The sequence below is a fragment of the Haemorhous mexicanus genome, chromosome 3, assembly GCF_027477595.1.
Source record: "Haemorhous mexicanus isolate bHaeMex1 chromosome 3, bHaeMex1.pri, whole genome shotgun sequence".
Classification (NCBI taxonomy): domain Eukaryota; kingdom Metazoa; phylum Chordata; class Aves; order Passeriformes; family Fringillidae; genus Haemorhous; species Haemorhous mexicanus.
Window position 1 is genome coordinate 28,606,386 of NC_082343.1, and position 26,766 is coordinate 28,633,151.

Sequence of the window (26,766 nt, forward strand, 5' to 3'; positions counted from 1 at the left end):
GTGACTGGAGAAGCCAATCAGCTGAAAAATAAACAGGAGCTGTTGAAGGGTCCTTGTTGTGTCAGGGTATTCTCCCATTCATTCCCATGTTGTTTTATTTTTTTAACCCTGCTCTTCCTGCTGCAGAAACTGGAGAAAGGACCATCCAAGAATTATCATTTGGCAATACTGTTCCAAAGCATTAAGACTGTTAATTGTTTTCTTGTAGAAATGTGGTGGTGTGTTTTTCCCTCTTTGGTTCATACTGTTCCTTCATCAGCAGAATAATAACCAGAAAGTCTTTGTCTTCTGTACAAGGACGTCACTGTCCACTTTGCATTCAGTTTTTCTTGAAAATGGCCCAGACTTGCAAAACTTTTTTTTTTTTTTTTTTTTTTTTGGCAAAGTAGGAGATGTTCAGGTTTCAAATGGTAAGTCTGCTGCACCTCCACCTGCTTGTTCTGGCATCACTCCTGTCATCAGCCCATCTCTCTGCAGTGCCTCAGATTGTACAAATCTTCCAGTTCTGCTCCACCCAGAGATGCTTTGGCTGTGACCCTCTGCCAGTCTCTCCACAGTCCTGGGCAAGAATGGCTGGTGCCTTTGTATTATCAGTGGTCATTAAAGCTATATGCAAAAGTTGAAACACAGCTGTTCAAAGTGGTGCAATGAACTATGTTGCTTTATTTTCCTAATACAAAGCTGTAAGTTTCCTAAATACACAAGGTTCCCCAGCATGAGAGATTCATTATTCATTGGAAGATGTTAGCCAGAGACAAGCTCTTTACATCTATAATGACAAAATTTAGTTTATGATAGGGCCTCTGTGCTGTGAATAAAATTCTGGAGCTACCAAAGTCTTTAGAATTACCCTTGACAAATCATTGCTTTTCTTGGATTGAAACTGGGCTTCCTGATTTCATCTAAGTATATATGGCCTAAAGATGTGCCTTTTTCTGTCATTTGCTTTGGCTGTTGAAGAATCCAAGAGTGGTTTTTGGCACTGACTTACCAGTTGCTTAATAGAGCTGTCTATTCAGTGAGCACTGGTTCAGCATGGGATCATCACCATACCTCCTTTGCTTATGAGTTTCTCATTAGATCACTGCTTTAGAAAATAAATTTGGCCAGGTGCAAAAGGGAATAGTGGTGACAGGAAAACTCTCTGTGAATATCATGAGAGAATGAAAACCTTTCTGCATCACAGCAAGGTTTGCTATTAACCTAAAGTATTTTTGCTCTCCCAGTCAGCAGAACTGGTTGGACACTATGAGGAAGCCTGATGGTGGGTAGCCCTTACAAATAACAGACCCAAGTGTTTCTTTTTCTTCTTGTGGGGTTTATAGCTCTGCCTCATATGAAGACCAGTTGGTATTGTACTGCTTGTCTTCCTCCCATATGTGTGCTTTTATGGATGAAGGTGTCATCTGAAATTCATCAGGAACTGGTTTTTTATCAACTTTTATGGGAGGGCCATAGTTGACTTTGCAGAACGTGTGTTCATCGTGCCTGGCTAATGCAGAAAATGCAAGTGCTCTGTTGACAGGGAGTGCTTATTTCTTGCACTTAAGGGCAACAGAAAAAGCTGTGTTCAAGGAACCTGGAAGAATCTGAAATCTTGCCAAGCAACTGAAGAAAAAGATGGGTGAAGTATTCTCCATGTGGGTATTGCTAGTAAAAGGTTACTTTGTCACATGGTTCAGGAAGGCACTACTGACATTTGATTTTTTGCCTTGATGCCATTTGTGATAAACAGCAAGTAGATTTTTCAGGCACTGCTGACTCAATGACCAAATGACTATCTAATTAGGCAGCCATTTTCAGACTGGCTTTCTAGTAGAAAATTTCTCAAAACTACTCTTTCCTTTCTGTCTCTTTGCACTAAAAGATGCAAACTGAACTTAGCAATGTTAGTGACTCATTAGGCATCAGCACTTACAGCAAATGCACTTGCTATGTGCTCATCTGCCAAGTGCCATTGGAAAAACAAATGTTGAGGAGGGTTTGTTTTCTGTGTCATCACGGAGCTGATGATTCAATATCAGTATTCTTAACTGTTTCAGGTCACATGCAAACACATAGAACTCCCATTTGCCATTTTCTACTGGCTAATGGGTCATATGCATCTTGAATATATCATAACCAGCCCAGTCTCCAGGAAATCATTACTTGCTGTTGATTTTTGGTTGTTCCTTTTGCTGTCATAGAAGGTAAAGATTTTAAGTTAATAATGTTCCCAAATTGTGTCATGGATATTTACTGTGCTGATATGTTTACTACTGTTCAGTAACACAGCAGTGCAAATAAGACTATGTGTGACAAAAGGTGTGGCTCTCAGGGACTTGGCTTCTAGCCCAGTCTGTCATGTTTTATTGATTAAAATATTTAAATGCTAACTGGATTAAGCAAAGACTTTACTCTGACATCTTACATTGTCTATCTTTCTGTAGGAGGCTTTTGAAAAAGTAATGACATGACATTTCAGTGATGAATAGCCTTCATTTTATGGCTTTCAAAAGCATTGTTTCCTAAAGGATGGGAAGTAAAAAAAAAAAAAACCCTGATATAAGGGAAAGTTATTCTACTGATTGGTTTGGTTTGGTTTGGTTTGTTTGTTATTAGAGTTCCAAAGAAATCTTTGAAAGATCAGGCATATTTTGTTTATGCAGTGGTGTCAGCCTGAGTTTGAAGTGAGCCTGAAGCTGTGACTGAGTTGTTCTACTTTAAAATAGATCCTTGTTTGAATAGAGAGGTATTAGCAACAGTAATTGCTGCCTTATCATCAGAATATGTGAAATATGAATTCAGAGACTCACCAAACTGGCACATTTCCCAGCCTAGCTTAGAAATAGTGGCCAGGTAAGTAGATCAGTATGGATTTACATAAATCCAGGGCTGCCCTGGAGATGAAGAAGGGGGCATCATGTACCACAGTCATGTGGCATCCTGCAGTGCTGTTGTGGAGGCACTGGGCAGAGAAACTCCTGGCAGTAGCTAAAGAAAAAAGTGTCTGCCAGTGAGGGCAGCAGAATACAGGTTCTAGAAGTCAAAGTATTCAAATTTAATTTCTGTGGCAGATTCTAAAACATTACAGTGAACTGTGTGAGTGAATCTTTGAAGCTTCTAGGAAGACTTTGTAGAGAGCAGCAAATGCAATTTATTCCTCAAGTTGCTGCTAATATTAACAACCCTCTCGTCCTCCTTTTATTTTTTTACTACAGATTTGCAGGGTAACAGACAAGCATTTATTGCTGGTGAACTTTAAGTGCAGTACAGATAGTTGCACTGAGGCAAAAGTAGATGACCAGGTATTATGACACATAAATTAAAAAAAATAATAATTTAAAGACTGTCACATTCATTATAAAAGAGAATATAGTTAAAATTATTTATCTTAGCTGAATTAAAAACAAATGTTCATGCAAATATTAAGGTTATAAACCAGCTTGCAATCTCCATGCTTTTTTATTCTATGAAATATTTCTGAAGATTGTGTTGTGTTTTGGTTTAGTTTTTTTCAGAAACAGCTGGGTGCCAGGGACATTCTTTTTAAAGTTTAAGCTTACTTAAGCGAATAATTAAAAGTTTCAAATCCTTTCCAGTATAAAACTGTATATGGCAAGGTCATGAAGATTCATTAGGGGTGAATATATAGGTTAGCCAGGTTTTGACAAGTGCGCTTGTCACATGCTAGCTGTGAAATGCAATTCTATAAACACTGTTCCATGAAGTGCCATATGCTCTGGCTTCATTCCTGCCTTTATATTCATAATGAAAATGTCACCATTTGGACTGAGGGAGAGAATGGTAGGATGAGGACCAGTAAAAGTGTGTGGAACACAAGTGCACCCTTCTGTCCCTGAGCACTCAGTAAGCATTCATTTTCCCTTACAATCCCGCACCAGGTGGATAAATAAGAACCACTCAGCTGATTTGTCCAAGGCTGATGAGGAAGTTGGTGACAGGTTGGGGTTGGAACTCACTGAAAAGAGCTGTGGCATATGTAGATTTCTGGGAGGTGCCTTGTCTCTGTGTGCCCTTTCCATGTGCAATCTTTTGGTACCGGTACAACCAGGGCACGCTAAGAAAGGAGCTTGACACAAGAAGTGTTTTAGTGAAGGAATTAATTAGTTTGAGGAACAAGTACAGCAGCATTTTCATATGGGGTTTTTTCCCCCCTCAAAGTCCATTCAAACAGTTTTCCATAATATTTTATGTGTGTGTGTAAGTTTCATACCAATCCTTAATACTTGTGTGAGTTTTGTACAGTACTTAATACTTTGGGCTATGCAGCTGTTTTGTTTGTGTAAACATTTTCTCTGTATAATTGGTCAGCTTTCAGCATTGATTAAAGTTAGATAGGAATTTTGACATTTATTGAACATTTCATACATAAAACTATCTGTTCAATTTGTTCTTACTTGAACATGTATGGGCTATGGTATATTATCCCAGTTCTGCCAAAGATAAAGGCATATCCACCTTTTTGTAGGGCATTTGTCAAGAAGATGGGTCAAGAGGATTACAGTGCTTTGAAGAATAACTATATCTGAAAGTACATTTGCATTTGAAAAATGCTGTATTCATAAAACTGGTAAAACTAGGAATACTGAATAAATCAATAATCTGATAGGAAAAAAAACCCCAAATCTATAGAAGATAAAATTTTGATTTAAATTCAAATTAACAGACAGCTTTTTACACACTTCTTGATGCAGTGTAGTATTTCTTTCTCCCAAGTATTGCTCCTCGTTTGGTTTAGAGGTGAAAATATCTAAGGGTAGTTAGGGACTTAATTCCCATTAAATTTATTTCATTGAGAAGGGGTGCTGACATCAAGCTGTGTAATAAGGTACTGCACAGTGTAAGGTACAAAATGTGGCATATCAGAACAAGTGGTATTTTTTTATATACTGTCACCATCTGATTTACTGTTGCTGCAGGTTCCTTTCCAGAAAGATTTTAATAAAAATTCAGTTTGCCATTAGTGGGTATATAGTGATACAATAGAAGCTGATTTTTTGTATTACCTTGTTGGTTCTGTATTCCCTTCAAAAAGTGGGAAACTGCATCTGAGTTGCAATTTCTAGCTAATGGTAAATAAATTGACTTCACTGGAAGAATGAGGCAACCTGTTAACTCCAGACTGAACTTTTTTGATACAGTAAAACAGGCTGAATTTGCAGTAATTATATCCATTGCATGGTAGTTCAATGCATGATACAGTGTATCATTCAACCCTTCTTCAAGTTGTTCTAGAAAATTGCTTTAGGTTAAGGAAAAGGATTAAAAACATTTTTTGAGGGCTGAACAAATATATGTTTGTCTCCTTCTTTGGATTCTGCAGAAGGCCCCATAACATTTCTATGTATTAGAGAGTCTTACTTGCAGGATATAGAAACATTTCTGTGGAGGAAAGGGGCAGTTCTGGAGGAGAATAGCTCTCCATAACCACATATGCATATTTTATTGTAGTCCACTTCACCAAATTCCAGCTAGTGACTTTTAGGTATGGGCACATAATTGCCTTGCTGTTTTTCTGGTGGGCCATGAATTCCAAAGGGCAGTTTAACAGGCAGCTGTTTCTGAAGCTTGTGGCATGTTTGTCTAACCATGTCAGCTGGGAATTTTAGCTTGCACCCTAAATCTGCCAGGCAGATAGGATACAAGACAGTGGAGAAGCAGATTACATCAATTCTGTATTTTCTGGCTGTTCCTAGGCAGAATGCTGTCTGGGGACAGCATAAGCACCTTTTTAAATCAAGGCATCTTTTAGGAAACAACCCATAGAGCCCTTTGAAGTGGGGCTGAATCCTCAAGAGCAGGGCTTAGTGTTCTGAGTCCTCAAGGATGTTTGGTCATCCAGTTCTCCATGACATCTGGTTAATGCCTGTGTGTCTTTGGGAATATGGAGTTAAGCTTTTCTTCTGTAGGCATTGTTAGTATGTGGGATGAATTGGTTTGGTTTTGATTTCTTGTGTGGGAATGAGTAGATGGTTTTAGATTCTGAAAATAAAATGTTACAGTGGCATTATGCTGTGAACATTGAGAGAATACCTCATCTGTTTTTTGTTGGGTAGCTATGAATTAAATACTTTTATTCTCTAGCAAGAATTTTAGGAGACTGCAAGGTGCTAACAGAACGTGAGAACAAAGCTGTGAAGTAGCTGTTTCTCTGACAGAGTTTCTCCAAACATAACACAAACACCACATATGGTAGCTCGAGTGTCTGGCAATTGTTTTTACTGTTGATGCTGTCAAACTGTTGGAGTCTGTTTCCCTTTAATTCTTGATCAGCATGAAAAATTTCTTCCTTGGATTTGGAATCTTCTTGCAAGAATGCAAAATAAACATAGAACAATTAGGGATGGAAAAATCCTCAAGGTCTTCAAGTCCAAACTTTGACCAAATACCACCATGCCCACTAAACCATATAACAAAGCACTAGGTCTGCTTGTTTTTTGAATACTTCCAGGGAGTGTGACTCCACAACTTCCCTGGACAGGCTGTTCCAATGCATAAAAATGCTTTCAGTGAAGACAGTTTTCTTAATATCCAGCCTGAACCTCCCTTGGCACAACTTCAGGCCATTTGCCCTTGATGATGCTGGTGACTGTCCTGCTGTTTGTCAGCACTGAGCAATACAATGCATATGCATCCATACAGTGATTTGTTCAATCTTCAATCTGAGTTTAATATTCTAGAATATTATGTCTGGATAAATGTTCACAGCAGTATCATTCTTAACTTTTGGAACAGCTCTGAAATGCACTTTTGTGCAGGTAAGCAGCAGCGCCCATCTCAAGGCTGAATATCCCATTGCATGTGAATTAGCCTAGAATGAAGCACTGGAGCACCTCTGCCTCCTTGCTGGAGCTAGCTGCAAGTGACTTCACCACGGTCATGGGATCTGGGTCCAAAATCAGCTTTGGCAGCTCAAATTTGTGAAGTAGCATGGAGATGGTCCTGCTGTGCTCTGGGCACATGCCATCACATTGAACACCAAATAATGAAGTGAGCTGTTGTGCTAAAAGCATTTGTTTAATGCTTTGAAAAGCCAGTAAATGTAGTACTAGTGTGTAGTACTGGGCTGGGAATACAAATGATTGTACACCACCATATCTAATCTGACAAAAAAGGCATTTGGGCTATTCATGATGTCCTATGTCCTAGTTACCATTGCTATATTCTTTGTAGAATTATCTCTCAAAATTTTTTTGTTTAGAAAATACTCAGCTGCTGTTAGAGTTTGGATTATGTGACTGCTGTGGCAGTTCTGGGGTGCATTCAAAGAAGGCATTAGGGATGCCCAGTCCCATTTGTATAAGCCAGTGAAAAACATGGCTCACTTTCTGCAGCTCAGCTATGGTTGAAACCATTTGCTACTCCTCTCTGGCCAAGCCTGTGAGGCCAGAATTAAACCAGCACCCACTTATTTTAATACATATTTTAATTATTAATAAATTTTACGATCTTCTAATGTCAACATATGAAAACCTTACTTTTTTTCTGTAAGGTATCTGTCGGCCACAACAAAGAGATCTTATTTTACCAGTGTAATCTATTTCCAATGCATCATCAGCCTTGCTGTCACAGTCATAAAGCAATCTCCAATATCACAGTCCATTCATTGCAGTTACAGTAGGAATGCAGCAGGGTCTCTGGCAAGTGCTGGTTTTGGGTCTGGGGTACATGGACCATTTTTTCAAGTGCAGGGAGTATGCTCGTTATTTGATAGCATCAGCCCCTTCAACAGAAAGGAGAGCTCCTCTATTGTGAGAAATCTTTCTTTCTACCCAGAAAGGAACCAGTCTGGAGGTTACAGGTATCCTTGGTTTGTTTGCAAAAGTCATCTGGCAAACCTAGCAGATGCCCAGCAGGGCCATCAGCAGCTGCCAGTAAAATATGTACATATGGTGGTTAGATCTTAACTAGACAGACCACAGAACCTACCCTTCATACAGGCCTCAGCTTCCTGCCAAGTCCCTGCCCACTGAGAGGTCTGGACAATAGGAAAATATTTGCAGCATGCTCTTGAAGCTATTTCAGTTCAGGGTGAGGTGCCAACTCCTCAATTAAGCACCTCTCACACAGAACACCCTCCTGCCAATCTTTCTGCTTGTAGATGATGGCAAGTGTTTTGTGTGCAAGCTTTCAAGAAGTCTGATTGAGAAATGCTGTCATAAAAGATAGCATTTCTGTGGCATAAAACAGCCCTGCCAGTAAAAAGATGCAATTAACCATATAAATTATAATAAAATCTTATTATGTAAACTGTAATTTCCTACCAAAAAAAAAATTCTGAGATAATCTTTGTTACTGGTCTAAACAAATCACAGTCTATCACTGGCACTGTTCATATTGTCTGTGAAAGAACCTTGCCTGGTATAAGAAGGGGAAAATATTCTCAGAAGTTGAGGTGGAGATGGAGTTTCATCTGTGTGCCTTGCAGCTGCTCCCTGAAGGTCATCTTTCTTTGTCAGGTTGGGAGCCACTGCAGAGCTTTTTATCTGCCAGTTTTGTCATGACTCAAAGGAGGCACCTGCAAAAAGAAAGTGGCTAAGTGCTGAATAACTACTAGGAGTGATCCTAGGAGGAAAGGTGATGTTTAAACAAAGTAATGAGCAGACAGGATTTCTGTGCCAACTAAATCTGTGGGGGTGGCCTCTGACCACAGCAGTATAAGTGTAAATCAGAAACTGCAAACGCTGAGCTCCTCTACTGTGGTCTTGAATGTCTTCCCAGCAATACCAACAGGAGATCACTCCTGCAACTGAAACAGAGCCTAGAAGCTGTAAACAGGGCACATGTAGAGGTATTTTACAGCTGAGATGCTAGGGAGCTGAAAAACTTAATTCCCTCCAGTTTCAGAATAACATTACCTTCATAACATTGTGAAGGATGGAATGCCCAGGAACAATCAATCATCCAGCTCAAGAAGATAAGGTGACATTTTAAATGGGAATTTTATTTTGAAAAGCCTTTTTATTCCTATAGCTGGGTATTCAAGCTGATTTTATTCAGCTAGTAAAGCCCTAATTTAATATTCTGAATGTTTTTAATATATTTGAATTCCAATTGGCTTGTAAGCGTAGCTTAACACTAATCAGGAATCAAAAATAAATTGACTCTTAATAGCAGCTACTTTTTTCTAGAATAAAGTATAGGCATTAGAAATCTGAATAAATACATGCCATGTTAAATGATTGTGTACGAAAAGAAGGTGTCTTACTGATTAGCAAAAAGAAGCCCCAATGTAATATAAGGGCTATGTTCTGCTGCAAATGAACACTACATTACTAATCAATGAGAATCCAACTCTTTCTGTGAGGTAAAAAAACATGAAAATTGAAAACAATAAATGATCCAAGTCAGTAATTTCCATTTGCTCTATTAAGTCATAATTAAAACAGTGATTCAAACTATTAATCAATTTATTTTGAGGCACAGTTTATGTGAGTCTGGATTAGAAGCAGGATTTTTGCTAAGGCAGGTAGGTATATTTTTTGCATATTCCAAGTCATTCAAGCTGCCAAAGATTCATATGGAATAAATACTGGAGCCATGCTGTAGCTTAGCAGTGTGTACATAAAAAAAGTATATGGCTGAAGGTGAAAAAAAAAGAAGTTCTGCTGGTTAGGAAAAAAAAGAAATTAGTTTAAATGGCATTCTAGCAAATAAATGTAGAAGGCATTTCAGTTGTGGAAGGATCTGAAGATCAAGCCAGTGAATGTAAAATTTGGATTAATCTTCTCTGACTTCAGATAGAGACCCTTGGTATAGTTTGCACAGTGTTTGCATGGGCAATACTTGCCCTGTTGTCATTAATTTCAGTGGGGCTTATGAAAATCTGGAGGAGAGCAGCAGCTTTACCTCTTCCTAGGCCATCAGCTTTCAGCTATTTAACTACAGAAATAAATGTAACTCTTTCTTGAAGAACATCTACACTGACCAGCCCTGGACTGCTTCATGCCACAGATACAACAACTTTCACATTTCACGCTCCCCAAACCATCTTTTTAAGAAGCTACAGCTTAACATATGCCTTTAAGGAAAAGTGTTTTCTTTTCTGGCTTACCTCCCTGGGCAGTAAGAACTCACAGCAATTTTTTCCGCTTTTATTATCTTCATTATTATTTCCCTCTTTATTTCCTTTTATTCAACACAGCATCCAAGACTCTGAAAAACAGATTTTTCCATAAGGAGCTGGACAGTAAATAATGAAGGGTAGTGAGTGGCACTTCCATAGGGACAGCCTGTCAGTATCCTTAATGGTCATCATCTCATCGAGACCTTTATCAAGACAGCATCACTAAGTAAACATGAAAGCACAAATGAGCTTTTACAGGAAAGGAAATACCTGACTTTAGAGCAGAAAACTCTGCTCTAAAGGGTTTATGGTTGTTATGCTGCAAATGACCCAGAGAGCCCAAATGGGAAATACAGGTGTCCATCCAGGCTTTGAAAACACCTTCAGTGAAAAAACCTGCAGTTAACTTGTGCAATTACTCTGAGGACACAGTTGTGCTAAGAGGAGCTGGGGTTTTGCATCCAGACCTGCTCTTTCCTTTTTCCCTCCATTCAAGAAAGTGAGAATTCTCCTCTGGGTGCAAATCTGTGACTCAGGTACATTTAGAGTCTTCAACTGCTCACCGGGATCTAAATGTTGCTGAGAGTTCACAAAATTTGAGTTCTGGCCAATTTCTGTCCCAGTCACAATGTGATAAATTTCTAGGGTTAAACTTTCTTTTTTTAACTGTTTTACTGAATGCAAATCAAGGCAGAGTGAGAGGCCCTTCTAAATGTGAAGTTTTAGAATATTTTCAAAATATGGAAAAAGCTACATGGATTTATTATACAGAAAAAAAAAATCAAATAAACTCTGAAAAATCAAACTAGAACCCCAAGTTTAGAAGTAGTGATTGTGCTGAGGGGATGAGGGGATGAGAAAATAGGTCTCCCATGCACTGCAGCAGTAGAGGAACCTCTTCACAAACATTTGAATTACAATGGGAGCAAAATCAAGTTGACACATAGAAGAAGCTGTGATCCCCAAATGAAATATGAGTCACAGCAAAAGCATTGGATAAATAATTCTTTCTTTTCACAAATAAAAGGGTTCAGCCCAGAAAGCAGTGATAAAAAAGAAGGTAATTTTCCAGTATTAGAGAAAGTGAGCAGAAGATGCAATTTATTGAAGGAGATTTTTTGAGTAAAGCATTTTTCACACATTTCTTAAAGTACCTTTCTTTTGTGCATACTTCTTCCTTGCACCATCTTCCATTTTCTTCATTCAAGTCCTTAAGCAGTTGCTGCAGTAATCCCTAAAAATGCTTTTACCAATTATTAACAAAGCAACAGTATTTTCATAGCCTCAAACTAGCCAAAGAAATGAGCAGCTTGCCAGGGCAACAATAGAGATGAATCCCAGAAGGCCTTAGGAAAAGGAAGGGAAAGCACAGTCAGACTAAGTGAGAAGGATGAGCTCTGCAAATCTCTCCTCTCATCACACTTTAAATGTTCATTTCTTTTAGACTGCTTCTAGATGTTTTTTGGTCTTAGGGTCACTTTCTGTGAGTTCATTCTGACCTGCTGTATGACCTGGTTTGGTGAACACCTCGGGACCACCATCACTTTAATCATCTTGGCCCAGGCAAATTCCAGAACAGAGGTAATACCTACATGTGAACACTTTCAAGATCTGGCCTTTGCTTATGGTATCAAATTGTTATATACAATCGAAAGGGAAGCCTCTTAAAAGGTGGCTCTGGAACAGATTCTCAGGTGATAAACAAAATTGGGTACATTGTTGTTTGCTCTTATTTTCATTTCACTCATGACCAATGTGTTTGTAACTATTTGCTGACTTTTCTCTTTGCATGGGGATAGTTTTTTTAATTGGTCTTTAAATACTGACTCATAAAGGTCCCTACTAAAAGGCTTATCCTTGACATACTTTCAACAAAAGAAATAATATGAGAATTTTCTAACCAGCTGCTATGTGAATATCCAGAATTAAAAATACCCAGCAGTGGCAGTGATAGAAGTAATGTGTGCAGTGGGTTTCCAAAGAAAAATGAAGATTTTAAAGTTTACAAATGTAATGTTTGGGATTAAAATTTAGATTTTTTTATCATCCATGTTAGTAAAAATGGAGAAAAGAAAATAAAAGCTTGGTGATTCATAAAATTATAAAACCCCTTTGGCTTTTAGAAGCAGGGCCTTTTAAAAAATAATTATTTTTTTCCATTAAAATATTCTTTATAAGTCTGATATGGCAGACTCATGAGGTTTAATAGGCCATTTTAGCAAGAGGATACCTCATTAAGTAAAAATGATTTCTCAGGAAGTGGTGATATGGTGCTGTAAGAAAAGAGGAAAGCAGCCAGGCACTGGCTGCATCCTTCGTATTAGCAATGTCTGATTTTCCCAGCCTTAGCAAATGCATGTTAAAGTCTTACAGCTGAGGTCTGCAGGGCATATTTCATGTACTGCAGGAGACAGTGGGGGGAGAAGATCCTGAAGATGTTCACAGCTGAGAAAACAGCAAGCATTTTCCATGTGAACAGTAGAGTAGCATAACAAGGTGTGCAGAGCTGGTAAAGTGCTCAGATATTTTATGAGCAGTGTGTGATATAGCTGCTCTCTCAATAGTGTCTGTGTTGAAGAAATCTGGGTACAGCAGATGAGCAGCAGATCACATCTAGAGTTAGGGTTGTCAGTAATCATTCTTGGATCAGTGATAGAGCCTTGGAATTCCAAACAGCATCTGTTTCCTAAAGATTTTTGGTATCCTGTATATGACACAGGCTTCCCTCCAGAAAAAAAACATGATCTGGTGCATTCTTACATAGTTTTGAGGAAGGTCTTCTAATCTCTCTTCCACTTTGGTTTTATACAAGGAACAAAGCAGACTATAATGTTGTAGCTTTAACACCATATTTAATACATTTGCACATGGGTTCATGATGAAACTAATTTTGATGACATGCTTGCATGACTTTCACCTTTTGAAATTTGACTTTATGGACGGCCTCTGGTATTACTGGAGTGGTGATTCTGTTGAGAGAAATGTCATGGCCCAGAGAGTAATTATCCAGCATAGTGAGACAGGGGCATTAATGACACTAAGCCTTTCAAACTAGTGAATCAGTCCTCCAAACTATGAAGCTGATTTAAAAATCAGAGCATTTTACCACATATCATTCTGTGAGGAGGGACTTGGACTTCTTATTTCTGAGCTCTTAGGAGTTATGGTTTTCCACCTTTCTCTGTAGTTCTAAAAGCAGTTAATTTACTTTTTTCCTTTTGTTCTTTTTCTTTTTTTTTTTTTAAGATGAAAGTGGAGCATTTCACAGAACACTGGAAATTTAAATCTTTGGATTTAATTTAATTTAATTCATTCAATTGTGGCCAGCACTGGGATCCTACCTTCTCTCCAACTCAATAAAGACCCAGAAAGGGCAAAACCATCTGTTTTTTATGTTAGGTTTTCACTTTCTGGAAGAAATCCTGGAATAAATGTCATTCTGATCTTCAGCTCTAGCTCAGCTTCCCCTGCAGTAAATGAAACAGCTCCTGCTGATTTCAGTGAGAGATGGGGCAGGCTCTCACAAGCTGTGCTCTTTAGTCATTTCTCTGCATTCAGAAAACAGTTCAGTACTTTGTGACAGTTCCAAACCCATTTTAAATATGGGGAACATATTTAAAGAAGAACTTTAATGTCAAATCAAACCAGCCACACAAAAGTGCCTCAAACAACTTCCTTTTAGCTCAATAAGAACTTTCCACTGACTTCACTGGGCATTGAATCAAGACAGAAAAATCAAAGCCATACATTTAAATCTGAATATAATGAAATACAACTGATAGCCTTAAAAATATGTTCTAGGCAACAAGCTTCATTCATTGCCAACCCAAAATTCAGAGGCCACGTGCACAGTAATACAAAAAAACTAGGCAGAGTGCATCTAAGTGTGTGTGTGGGTTGCTTTTATGCTGATAGCATGAGTGAGTAGATTCAACTATAGCAGCAAACCAAATTATCCAATGTATTTTTTAGGTATATAATGTGTAAAACATACTAGATGCATCTTTTGTCCAGGTTATTGCTGCAAGCAATATTTTTCCAAAAGTCCTCTGGAAATAGCTTTGGATGCAGTCTGTATCAGCACATTTAATCAAAAATTCCTCAAAGCAGGACTTGTTTGTTGTCAGTAATAGATGTGTCAAATCAGGGCCTGCAAAAACTCGACACAAATGACATTTATTAAGACTGGATTTTGTTCATGACAGTGCATAGGACTACATTTGGCAAGCAGTTCAGGTAAAATGTAGTCATTGTGCACTGGAAGTTTGTCTGCTTTTTCCTACTGTCACTAAGATATGCTCACAGCTTTCCCCATCTCAGTCCTGACATGCTTTTGTGTTTCTGGTGTCCTTCCTTTTAAACAGCCACTGCTGACAATAGCAATACCCTAGGTACCAGAGAAGGTTCAGTGACCCCTGTCCACAAAAAAAAAAGAGAGAAAACAGAAACTGCTGCCACCATAATCTGAGACTTCTGAGTGTGGTTGTAGGCGCCAGCATTGCTACTGTCATTTTGCCAAAGTACTTGTCTAAGTACCAATAAAATGTCTACATGGGACCAAAGAAGATTAATATGCCATCAGTAATTCTGAGGGATTCATTGTAGAAGCAATGAATTATGTTTCAGTTCTGAGTCTCTGGCTTTTCTCACATTTCACTTTCTTCAAAGCTTTGTGCTGGACCAGGCTGTGTCTGCTGAACCTTCATTGTTCTGTGGGAGAGCTGTGAGTTTCAGTTAGTATTGCAAATGTTTATTTGGGTCTGAAACTGTTAATGAAAGTTTTGCAATGACTCAAGAAACCTTTAACTGTGATTCATCAAACCTGTACTGAAAATTCTTTCCAGAGGCAGGTGTCCCAGACTGAGAATGCATTCTGCTATGCTCTCACATGCTGTATTGACAGGCTTTGAGATGTGATTAATTCTCTCAGCAGAATTCTGGAGTCTTTGAACTTGAAGGACTTTCAAAGTGATAAGATGCAGCTGAGCTTTTAATCTTACAGTAGTTATTCATGCATTAATATACATCTCAGTGTATTCTTAGTTATTTCTTCCTGAAATTTATCCTCCAGATTACTGTTCCCCCTTCCTTCTTGCCTAGCCATGTCTTACACTCAGAATATAATGTTTTTCATGACTCATATTCCAGGCAAAATGCCATTCATCCTAATAGACTGAAACAGAGTCTATTTCCTTCATATTCATTGTTCAAATAATTTTCTGTACTTTCAAATAAAGCTTATTGTTCTTCTAGCTATCTTCTAGCTGAGGATCTCATCACACTTTGGAGTTTCATGGCTTAGACCTTGTAACTTCACTGTGAAGCGTGGAAATACTAAGATTTGGGTTTTTCAGTTGAAAAATTCAGATATGGATAACATATAAAATTTTTTAATGGCTATAAACTGGTAAATGGACAGTGATCTGGTTAAGTATTTCTTTATTCCTTAGCTTCTTAGCCTGAGCTTAACTCTTAATATTTGGTGCATAAACGGAGTTTCTTAGGTGAACATGTGTGTAAAACTCAAGTTTGTGGAAGAGAAAACTCTGGCATGGTATCACATAACCAGTTTAAGTTGGGAAGCAAAGTTAGGAAAGACAGTTCTGACACCCAGGGCCATTTTAATGATCTGTAATAGTACTGTATTGTAGGTTGGGAGCACTGATGTGGTCTGTAACACAAACTGACTTTATTTCTGTAAGCTGCTTGCCAACTCTAGACAATGAACATTCTTTTCACAGCGTGCTCATAGATGTACTCACCAGTTCATCCCTTTTGAGCTTGAACATCAATCTGAGAGCAGTAGCTGTTTATCTCAGTCATTCCTGATAGCTTTTGAAGAATTATGATGGCTCTATTTCTAATCTCATACTAGGAGTGATGTAGTTGACCTGTGAATTGTGTACAGTTCAGGTATATCTAGTGGATCTGTTGCTATTTTTTCTCTTCTCACCTCTCACCTCCTATTAGAAAGGAGAAATAAACCCCATTTATTTGATGTTTTCCTTACTGCTGGGAAAGTTTTGCTTATTGAGCATTGCAGCTCATTTTTCTGCAGTATCATTTAGTTTGAAGACTTCTGGCTTTGGGCTTGAGTTGATGCTGTGTAGGTGGATTTGCAAGGACACCTAGAAATTGAAGTTAGCCTTTTGAAGCTATCCACTCTTTGACAGTGACCTACAGTGACAATGGCAGGAAACAAGACTCTGGCTGTGGAGTGCTTAAGGGCAGGAGTGCTCATCATCTGGACAACAAGGCTGCATTTGGCCCATGCATTGGCATGTTCCAGCTTGTGCTCATCCCCCAGTCATGAATTGTAGTCCTGTGTCAGTGGGGCTCGCCTGTGTACTCAGGGCTTCCCTGGATTTTGGAGGATGGTGTTGCAGCAATCATTGCACAGACAGGCATGAGGTGAAACTTGTGGTAGTTGGTTCTCAGAACTGGGTTTTTAAACGAAGTCCTTATTTCTTACATGAGATCCCTAGTGGATGGGTAACAGATTCATCTGTCACTGGGCCTTTCTTTTTAAAATATATTTAACCTAACTTTGCAAAATGCAACTGTGTCAAAATGAGGTTGAAATGACCTCCCCCTAACTTAGCTGATCTGCACACACACACACATGCATTATAAATGACACAGTGCACTCAGTGGTCATATGAAATGAACTAATCTGCAGAGAAACTGCACAGGGGGTCATAGACTTACATAAGTTTCATAAGCAAAGCAAACCAAATTCCTGAAATATTTCACTGCAAACTGTTTTCCAATTTTTAAGGGCAACTATGAGTCTACTCTAAACCTTCTTAGTGTCTCCACACTGAAATTAGTGGAGATCAATCACACAAATGTCAAATAGGCCCCTTCACTTTTGATTTATAAGTACATTTATGGATAGCATTAGTGCTTTTGGCTGCAGAAGCAGAGCACAGGCTGAATGTTCAGCAGTCAATCCACCTTACTCATTGCCAGATCCTTTCCAATGTCACGTTTTCACATGAGAGCTCACCTGGCCTTCACCAGTTCTCTGAATATGAGGGTTATGCTTTCATCCTTGATGTAAAACTTTATATTTGATTATGTCTTCTGTGTCCAGTTGACCATGCCACCCAGATAATTCTGTATTATGACCTGTCCTCATTCTTCACAACTCCTTAGACTTTGTTGTATCTCCAGACATCATCATCCATTAGGCAGAGATACATTGTTGTTTCCCCTTTGGAATGTTTGTCCCCACCACAGCTTCTGCACACAGGTTTACTAAGGCAGCATAGCTCTGGTAAATGCAGGATGTACAAACAACAGAGACAAGGTGCCTTCTGTTTGCTCAGCCTGCTTTGTGCTGGGCTGCAGCACATTGTCCCCTGTGTCCTGGGGACTGGGTCAGCTTACTGGAGAGGCACCAGTCATCCAGGAGGAACTTCCTTTCTTTGCATAGATGGTGCTGCCACAGGGCACACAGAGACGGCACTGTGGAAGCGTCCCAGCCCGGTTTCCAGGGAGGAATTTTTCATCAAGTGGGGATCCAGGGATCCTTCCTAAAGACTTGGATCAGAAGGCTTTAAGAAATGGTACTTTTCTCCACTGAGAAGACAGACTCTCTGTCCAGTTACATTGATATCTATGAGAGGCTCCTTAGGAGGATCCTTCTGAATGCAGGATCGGCATCTAACACCTGTGCTGACAGGTAACTCTATGAACTGCATGAGTCTTGGGCACTTTCCCCAGGACTCAGATAATTCCACACTTCTTGCATATCCTTGGCAGACAGACATTCCTCTTCCCCAGAGCTCGGACTGAGTACAAACAGGAAAATCTAGACTGGGAAGATTGAACAGTGTCAATAACTTGAAACAATAGAGTATTAGAATAGAAATGCTAATGAGGTATCAAATATTCCTTATTTTTTCACTATCAGTATCTTAATCTCACAGATCACAGTTTCATACAAACTGCCTCAAGATACTGGCTTGAAAAATGGCTACGGATTTTTCCCCAAATATTGCTGTAAAGCAGTATACAGAGGATATGCATTTCTGATTTAAAGTTGGGGTAATTTATTTCTCGTTCCCAAGAGTTTGGTTGTATAGTGAGACCAGTAAGAGTATTGAATGAGCAAACATAAAATTTTCTATCTAAGAAAATACTAAGTCCATTCTGATAATATCCCTGTATTGAAACTTCATGTCTGAGTTGCTGTTCTCTCTGGGGACTCCAACACTAATTTAGCTGTGACTTGGGTTACTTGGGTTAGTATCTTGCACAGAATTTTTTTCCCTGTCACTTCCTTGGTAATGAGACATTCTAAGAATAGATTTTGAACTAATTCAGAACTACAGAACGACCAAACTACACCAGTATTGCCAGTAAATGAGTAGTTTCTTTGCTTTTCTTTATATGTGAACCCTTGGCACCATCTAGTGTTTGAAAATGCAGACCAGCTGTCAACCACTGAGTACAGAACATCACTACAAAGAGCTTTCAGCCAAAACAAAAGCTGATGGTGCTCAGAACCATCACCTAATTAATTTCACAGAACTGTGTTTTTCCGTTTACCAAATACAAATATAGATAAGGATACAGAAAGGACTTTCTATGCTTGTGATTTCCCTTGTCTCTCCCGTGACATTACACTGGAGCTAGTAGATCAAGTCAGGGTCAGAAAAGGACCTCCGTGTGCCCACTAGTGGCAAATGCACAGTACTTTTCATGGAGGTAAGTATGATGTTAGAAAAATCTTCAAGCACAGCCTGGATAGAGAAAATTATCTTCTGCTTCTGCTCTAGATTAGAGCTGTTCTGCAGCTTCTGACCCAACCATAACAGCAGCCCTTTGCATTCCACATTTAGCTGCTAATTATTCCTCTTTCTAGGGATTGATGTTTTCCTTCTGGTTCTTGCATGAGGCTTGGCAGAACCAAAGATACATATAAATGTATGTATTAGTACATGTGGCACTCTGCAAAAATCTGCCAGCAAAACCTTTCTGTCAACAGTTTGCATTTCATGAGTTTGCTACCAAAGTATTTGTTTTAGTAAGATGAGTAAAGCATGTATTGTTTTAGCATAGAATTCTATGGCTGCTAACAAAGCTGAGACACCACAGTCTCTGATTTCTGGTACCTCAGGGCCATTACTTGCAGCAGCTGAGTGAAAAGATCTGTGTGAAATATACAGTGTGGCTAGCCAAGTGTGAAAGGGAAAAACTGCTGTGACAGCAAATTGGACTTCCTTCTACGTGCTGTGAGAAATGTGGGCAGGCAAAAAAAAAAAAAAAAAAAAAAAAAAAAAAAAAAAAAAAAAAAGACATCCCTTTGTCAGTTTATGCCAGGCCAATGAAAGCTGGGGAGAGGAGATACAATTTTTAACTGATAGCTTTGTCTTGTTCTTGCCACTCCATGAATGTGACCCAGCTGGTGGTTATTGAGGTATTGCCAGGAATGGCTGGGAAAATACAATCTGCTATGGATAACTAGAGGCAGAGGATGTGTGGAAGACAGAAAACAGAGAGGATATTCAGCGTTTCAACTAAATTTTATGGATTCTCATACATATAGTGAATTTTGTTATGCATGGAACAGATTATGAGTGCTTTTCTGGAAAAGTAATCAGCTTGACTAGAGAGTCATTAAGGAAATAATTGTGATTGCCTTTACATGGCTGTCAAATAATTTGACAGCTGGCCTAAGGCTGACCTAGTCACTCCTCACTGATCAGTGGAGAGGGGCAGCACATTCAGGAGATGATTCATACCTCATCTCTAAGACATTTATTTTGTAATGTGGTGAATCCAGGGCTTGAAAGGTAGTTCTTTTTTTTCCCAGATTACTGAAAAAACCAAAAGGGGCTTACACATGACACCAGTTAAGATGTTAGGTGGGATGAGCCCTCTAATAATTTGGAGGAGGAAGCAAGGTGAAAAGAAGTTCCCTGAAGAAAAGCACACCATTAGAGGTGTGAACTCCCTCCTCTGGGCTTTCTTCAGCACACCGAGGCTGAAAAGAATAGGCATGACAGTATTGAGACCCATGACCTTTAAGTATGTCAACTGACCTGCATGTGCTTGACATCTCTTCCCCCCTGCCCTCTACTCCATTTACTTCTGTTGCAGTCCATTTTTATTGTATTAAATGATCTGATGAATGCAAGGATCTACTCCTAAAACCATGAGCAGGAGCAAGCCTTTCTTGGGGACTGACTGCACCTAGGTCCCTGTGCAAACTATTTGACAGTGTTATCCTTGCACTGGGTCTAGTTGGGTTGTGGCTGGTGGATACAGACCCTGAGGCCCTCTTCCCTCACAGCTGTCACAACATGATGTGATCTATCCCGTGATCCACTCTCTGTCCCTCAGAGTCAGCTCAAGACCCTTGAGCAGGGCTCACCACAGCCCTCTCTGCAGTGAAGCACCCTGGGTTACATGGGTCACAAGCTGAACACGAGTCACTGACGTGGCAGGATTGCAAAACCAGCAATGTTCTGGGAAGTTTTAATAACAGGACCACACATAAGCCAAAGAAGATAATTTTTGGGGTCTGCTTGGCACTGTGATTTTCCTTCCACATCTGGAATAGAGAGCCACATTTTGGGCACTGTGTTTTTAAAAGAATGAAAAACTAGAGAGAGCTGAGATAAAAGTTGACAGGCAGTTCAGAAACCTGAGCTGTGAGAAAGGATAGAAGGAATTTAGGCTGAAAAAAAAAGAGGAAGCTGAGGAAAGGGAAATTATAGGAATCTGCTGAGTATATTTTCAGTTTTCATGAAACTGATTCAACTGGCTTTGTACTACTGCAGGTACAAAGTTAAGAAATAATTACCTTAGTTTGTAACCAGATTTGGATTAGCAATTAGAAAAACTGTCAGGTTAGAAGGGCAATGAAGTAAGCATGAGGGAATGCTGCTTGTGATTACTGCAGAATCACCTGAACTGGCAGCTGTTAATAAAAAAGCATCTGTCAGGAATAGTGTGATTGACATTACTCTGAGCTAGTGCTGGAGCATGGAATAAATGATACCAGAAAATCCCTTCCAGCTATAGATCTCTAGTCTTGTTAAAGCTGTTAAACTTCAGGAAAACCTGTATTTACTTTGCTCACATGGAGTGACAGCTATACATGACCTTTCCCATCAATTTAACAGTATGCCTACCCTTTTTTTTCCCCTGTAAATCTGGCATGCCTTGGCTGCCTCTGGATGTGCAAATTGCAGTGGTGGCAGGAAGCCCCTTGTGCCCAACTATGAACCTGTCTTGGACAATGACTGTGCTGCCTTTGTCCATCCATTTCTCACTTCTGTCCCAGATCACTGCACTCACTCTCATCACAACAAAGGTAATCTGAGCTAATTCAGAAGGGTGCACTCATACTCTGTTGTGTGTGATACACAGATCATGGCATGGGGTTTAGCCACTGTATTGTGAGACAGTAAGAATCAAATGCAGTTAACCTATTTAAATGTTTGTGCCACATGTATTTTTAAAGTACAGACCAATATAGAATGTAAGGTCCTGTGAAAGATACATTCCTCACTGAGCTATGTGTGCCGGGTAGGAAGCACAGGGGCAGGAGTTTATTCTTTATTGTAAAGTGCTTAAGAAGTTCACTAGCTGCCCAGAAATCTGAAAGTCAAAAATTCGCTTTTTCTGTCTGATGCAGAAACAGAAAAGAGGGGCAGGGGGGAAAGTTCCTAATGTTGAAAGTTCCTAATGTTGTACATTAGCAAGAGGAAGATGCAACGGAGCCTTAAGAATGGAACATTTTGTATGTTCCAATTTATTTGCTTAACACAGCTCTTTGCTGGAGAGACCATTCCTCCAACACAGAATGTGTATGTCAGAATTCAGTATTGAAAAGGATTTCATGCCTCACCTCCTGAGGTGTTTATAATTGTCAGTCATCCTGCAGATTTTACTGCTGATAGGAAAAAGAGAACAGTTTATTGTCTTACTGTGTCTTGAAGGTTTTATGTGCCTAGACACATTAAACAATGACCTTGTCAGATAAGAGCTGAACAAAGGAGGATAACATAGCAGTTCTAGCAGTTCTGTTGTATGGTATGTGAAAGAGTAAGCTGTAATATTTAATAAACCAAATAAACAGACTTCCAAGTGGCAGAAGAGATAAGTAATGGAATAGCTAGAAGTACATCTGGTAGGATAGTTTCTTCCCTTTCTGTCATCTGTAAAGAATGTTCCCAAGACAATAAACTTAGGAGTCAACTGGAAAAATGGTAATTGTTTTCCACTCCTGTCATCAGGAAACTGAAGACAGAGCAAAGTACTTAACTCCTTTTATCACAACCACAGATGTCTGTAGCATTCCCCACACCCCTCATACCCCCAGATTGTTTGCTTAGTGCTTGCATTTAGGGAATGTAATTCTTTAGGATAGGTATATGGACTGTACAGGCAACTTGAATGTTCATGAGTGTAAAAAAATATTACAGAACTATTACCTAGGGTTGACTATAGCTGCATGTTACATTCTATGCCCTTTATTTCAAGTTGACCACTCAACAAGATTACAGCTGGCAAAAAATTAGGACTGAGAGGGATGTATTCAAAGTTCAGGAGTAACTTTCCAGCTATAATAGTTCAGATTCTGGCAAATTCCATCAAATATTTCAAGGAAAGAGGAACTCCTTCCTGAAGCACACACTGTGGAAACACTGAGGTTCAGTTGCCTAACCAGAAGCATCAATTGTCTTCTTACACACTAAGCAGGCTCCAGCTGCTGCTGCAAAAGGGCTTAGAACACCTGTAAGTCATTCCAGAATTTTCTTTTTTTTCAATTTAATTTAATTTCATTTCAATTTCCTTTCCTGTCTTTTCATTTCACTTAATTCCTTGATTTCTCATTTCATGAAGAATTTTCATTTCGTGAAAGGAAATGAAATTTCCTTGAGATTTCCATGAGTATACTTTCACTAACTTTCAGTTTATTTCAGTGCTCTTAATTCCATTCCATTCCATTCCATTCCATTCCATTCCATTCCATTCCATTCCATTCCATTCATATTACTTCTCTTAAGAATTATCTTTTTTTTTAATTTCTTTTTTTTCACTCAATTTCCTTTCCTGCCTTTTCATTACATTTCATTCCTTGATTTCTCCTTTCATTTCCTTACATGAAATTAAAATTCTTCATTTGATTTTCTTTCATGAAATGAAATCTCAAGATTTTAATGAGTATCATTTCATTAAGGTTGGGGTCATTACCCTGCACTTCATTCCATTCCATTTAAAAAAAATAACTTCTAAGAATTTTCGTTTTTTTCCCATTTTCATTGCATTGCATTGCATTGCACTGCATTCCATTCCATTCCATTCCCTCTCCTGTCTTTTCTTTTCACTTCATTCTTTCTTTTCTCATCTCATTTCCTTTCATGAAATGAAGAATTTTCATTAAAAAATACATGAAATTTTGAGATGTTCATGATTATAATTTCATAAAGGTTTGAGTCATTTCACAAAACTTCCATCCATTACATTGTGTTTAATTGTTTTCATTTCAGAATTTTTCTTTTTTTCAGTTTCATTTAATTACATTCTATTTCCTTTCCTCTCTTTTTATTTCATTTATTAATTTCTCATTTAATTTCCTTTTATGAAAATTCTTTATTTGTATGAAAGCAAATGATATCTCAAGATTTCCATTAGTACAGTTTCATTATGTTTCTGTTCATTTCACTGCACTTCAGGTAATTCCTTCAATTTAATTGTTTTAACTTCATTCCAGAACTTTCTTTTTTTCACACTAACCTTTAACCAAGGCTGGGGCTGCAGCTGAGATGCCCAGCCCCATGCATGGCCCTTATCTGAAAAGTGTGCAGGCAGCATTGTTATTAAAAAAAAGTCAAATCAGTAAGGAGAGACAAGGTAAATAATTATCTTAACAATGAGCTTTATTTTGAAAAAATACAGTGGTCTGAGAAACAATTTCATATGATGTCATTTTAAATCCTAAAACCACATTACAACACTGTAAAGCTGACTGGCATTTAACTGTAGTGGATCTGTAACACTAAGATGAATTTATTTGAAGAAACATTAGAAATGCCAGGACAATTAATGTAGTTACAATGGTCTCTACTCTCTTGCTAAGCCCCATAGTCCTCCCTGCTGACTTTTTCTCCAAAATAAATGTTAGCAATAATAGAGGCTAATATCACCTTACAAAGCTGTAAGATCATATATCATCAGAAAGGGGAATTCTTTTCCAATGAAAATAGAAAAAGATTTTCACATTCTCAAATGTCTTAGCTTTTGGCATGTGGAGTAAAACCAACTCCTTTTGAAAAATAAAACATTATTTTATGGAAAACTTATGCTCCTTCAGAGCCTAGAAGCTATAATAAGATACTTTCTTTAGATCATTGCAACTCTTAAAACAATAATGCAACTCATATGTTTTCTAATTCAAATTGAATTAGTTTTCATAAATATCTCAACAAAAGCAATAAGTCTTTCTAGGAAGCAAACATATAATAGGAGAACCCACAACTTATTTCAGTGTCTCTCCACTGTAGATGAGAGCAGTCAAGAAGAGTTGAAAAACATTCCAGAAGTAGAAAAATGTGTTGTGACAGAATGAGTGGCACATGGGAATCCTGCAGCCAGTGTCAGTTCTGTTACAGTGCTGTGCCAGTTCTGCTCTGTCAGGAGCAGAAGGTAATTACTACATGAAATAATAAAAGTTGTCAGATGTGTTCAAATTATAGATGAATTCTATGGAAAACTTTTACTTAAAAAATAGGACGCAAAGTTTGAAGATCTTGGGAAATAATTTGAAGATCCTTTAAGCCTCTCTAATTCTGCTTTTTGTGCACATGAACACATTTACTGTTCCTCCTGTGCAGCAAGACTCCTCAAGAACATGGGCTTTTTCTGTATGTCCCTTCATCACTTCATTTATTCAGCCCTGCAGCCAGAAAGAGTCATTGCAGATCATCTTGTCTTATTCTGGCATGGTAGGGGCAGCTGGATTTCACTAATCAAGCCCACCACTTCCAGTAGAAAGATACCCAGCCTGGCTTTTGAAATGGCAAATGCCAAGGGATCCACAGGCCAGCCTTCTCCAGTTTCCCTGAAATCCTCAAGGGAAACCCAAGGGCTCTGTCCCCAGAAAAGAAGGGAGTTTACTTATGTGGAGGTGGTGGGAGCTATTCTCTCAGAGTCCCTCTTAGTGAAGGGAGGATCCATTTATTGGGACAGAATTTTTTAAACTAACATGCAGAAGCCTAGAATGAAATCTACAGAGTTTATTTTCTTCAGAGAATCTTAAATCACACAGCAGTGCTAAATGAACAGAAAATAAGAATAATAATTTCTGTGTCCATTTCTTGGCTCAGTTAATTGTAAAACACATTTCAGCCATATTACAGAAAGGCCTCTGAACAGATTATGAATCTGCCAAATTTTAGGCCCAAGGAAGGGGAAAAAGTTTAAGACATCTACAGCTAATCCCTCATTTTAGAGAGGTTGATGATTGCTGCACCAGTAGGTATCAACTTGCTTCAATAGCACTCTCATTCTATACTGTGGGAAAGGATGGCCCAGACAATCAAAGATATTTCAAATTTGTTCAAATTTGAAGGGAAATTTTTTTGAAATCAATTGTCTTTATATTATGGTGTAATGGATTTCTGCTGTACTTTGTGAAACACCTGAATTTACCAATGTAAATTCAGACCACTCTTGTAAAAGATCTGATAACTTTGTAACCATTCTGAAAGCAAAGTTTAAACACTAATAGGAATTAACATCTTCCTGACAATATGAGAACTGTGCTGCTGGCTACACATTAAAGCAAAAATTTTGTTCTTAAGTGAACTAAGGCACCACAACTCCAGATCAGTCAGCAGGGATCTCTGGATCTACTGTGAAAAAGAGGACAGAGCCTTGTCCTGAATCAGTTCATTGCTTTCTGTTCTGCATGTGCAGAAATCATAAAGAAGAGCCTTTAGATGATTTTAATTGAACACTTGATAAAGAGGCAAGTCTGTTCTAAGATAATGCTTACATTTGTAAGGGAAAAGAATAATAGAAAGAAAATGATCTTTGGAAAGATAAGTGAAGTTATGTAGAAATCCACAGTATCACTATTAAATAAAAAGTAATATTTAAACTTATTGAGACATGAAGCTGCATAAATATTGGAGCAGGGTGAAAGGCATTCCACTATCACGAAGGAGTTACAGAGATTTCAGGAAACAACTGCACAGTTGTGAAACTTGGTGTCTTGATACTGGCCATCACAAATATACAGCAAGTATTGGGAGAACAAAAAAGGAATCAATTATGAGCATTATTCCTGTTTTTTGAAAAAAAATCTCTGCTGTGACATAATCTGTTAACTTTTAGTATTTGGTACCTTTAAATCAGAATGAGAAGCTAATGCAATCCACCAAGAAACTCAGCTAACAGCCTTCCAGCAACTCACTACCCAAAAAAAAGAAGGCAGAGTTAAACTGAAACACTGACAAAACTGAGTTCCCAGTAATATGAAAAAAGAGAGTCAAAGTGATATTCCAGATGGAGATTATTTGGATTTACAGCAGTGAGCTGTGTAAAACTAAAGAAATGGCAATAAAGAATGAAAATCAATCTGACTGTTAAACAGAAGGGATAAGAAACAGTGCCACTGAGAGACGGGTGTGTTAGTCAGCAATGTGAAATGGGATATCTTTGCAAGAGATTGG

The 26,766-nt window shown here is 38.5% G+C and overlaps 1 protein-coding gene across 1 annotated transcript in view; it reads left to right on the plus strand.

Moving 5' to 3' along the window:
* The window catches only part of SOCS5 (suppressor of cytokine signaling 5), an 81,594-nt gene that overhangs the window by 6,333 nt on the left and 48,495 nt on the right, over positions 1-26,766 (plus strand). The gene's annotated exons all lie outside the window — the stretch shown is intronic.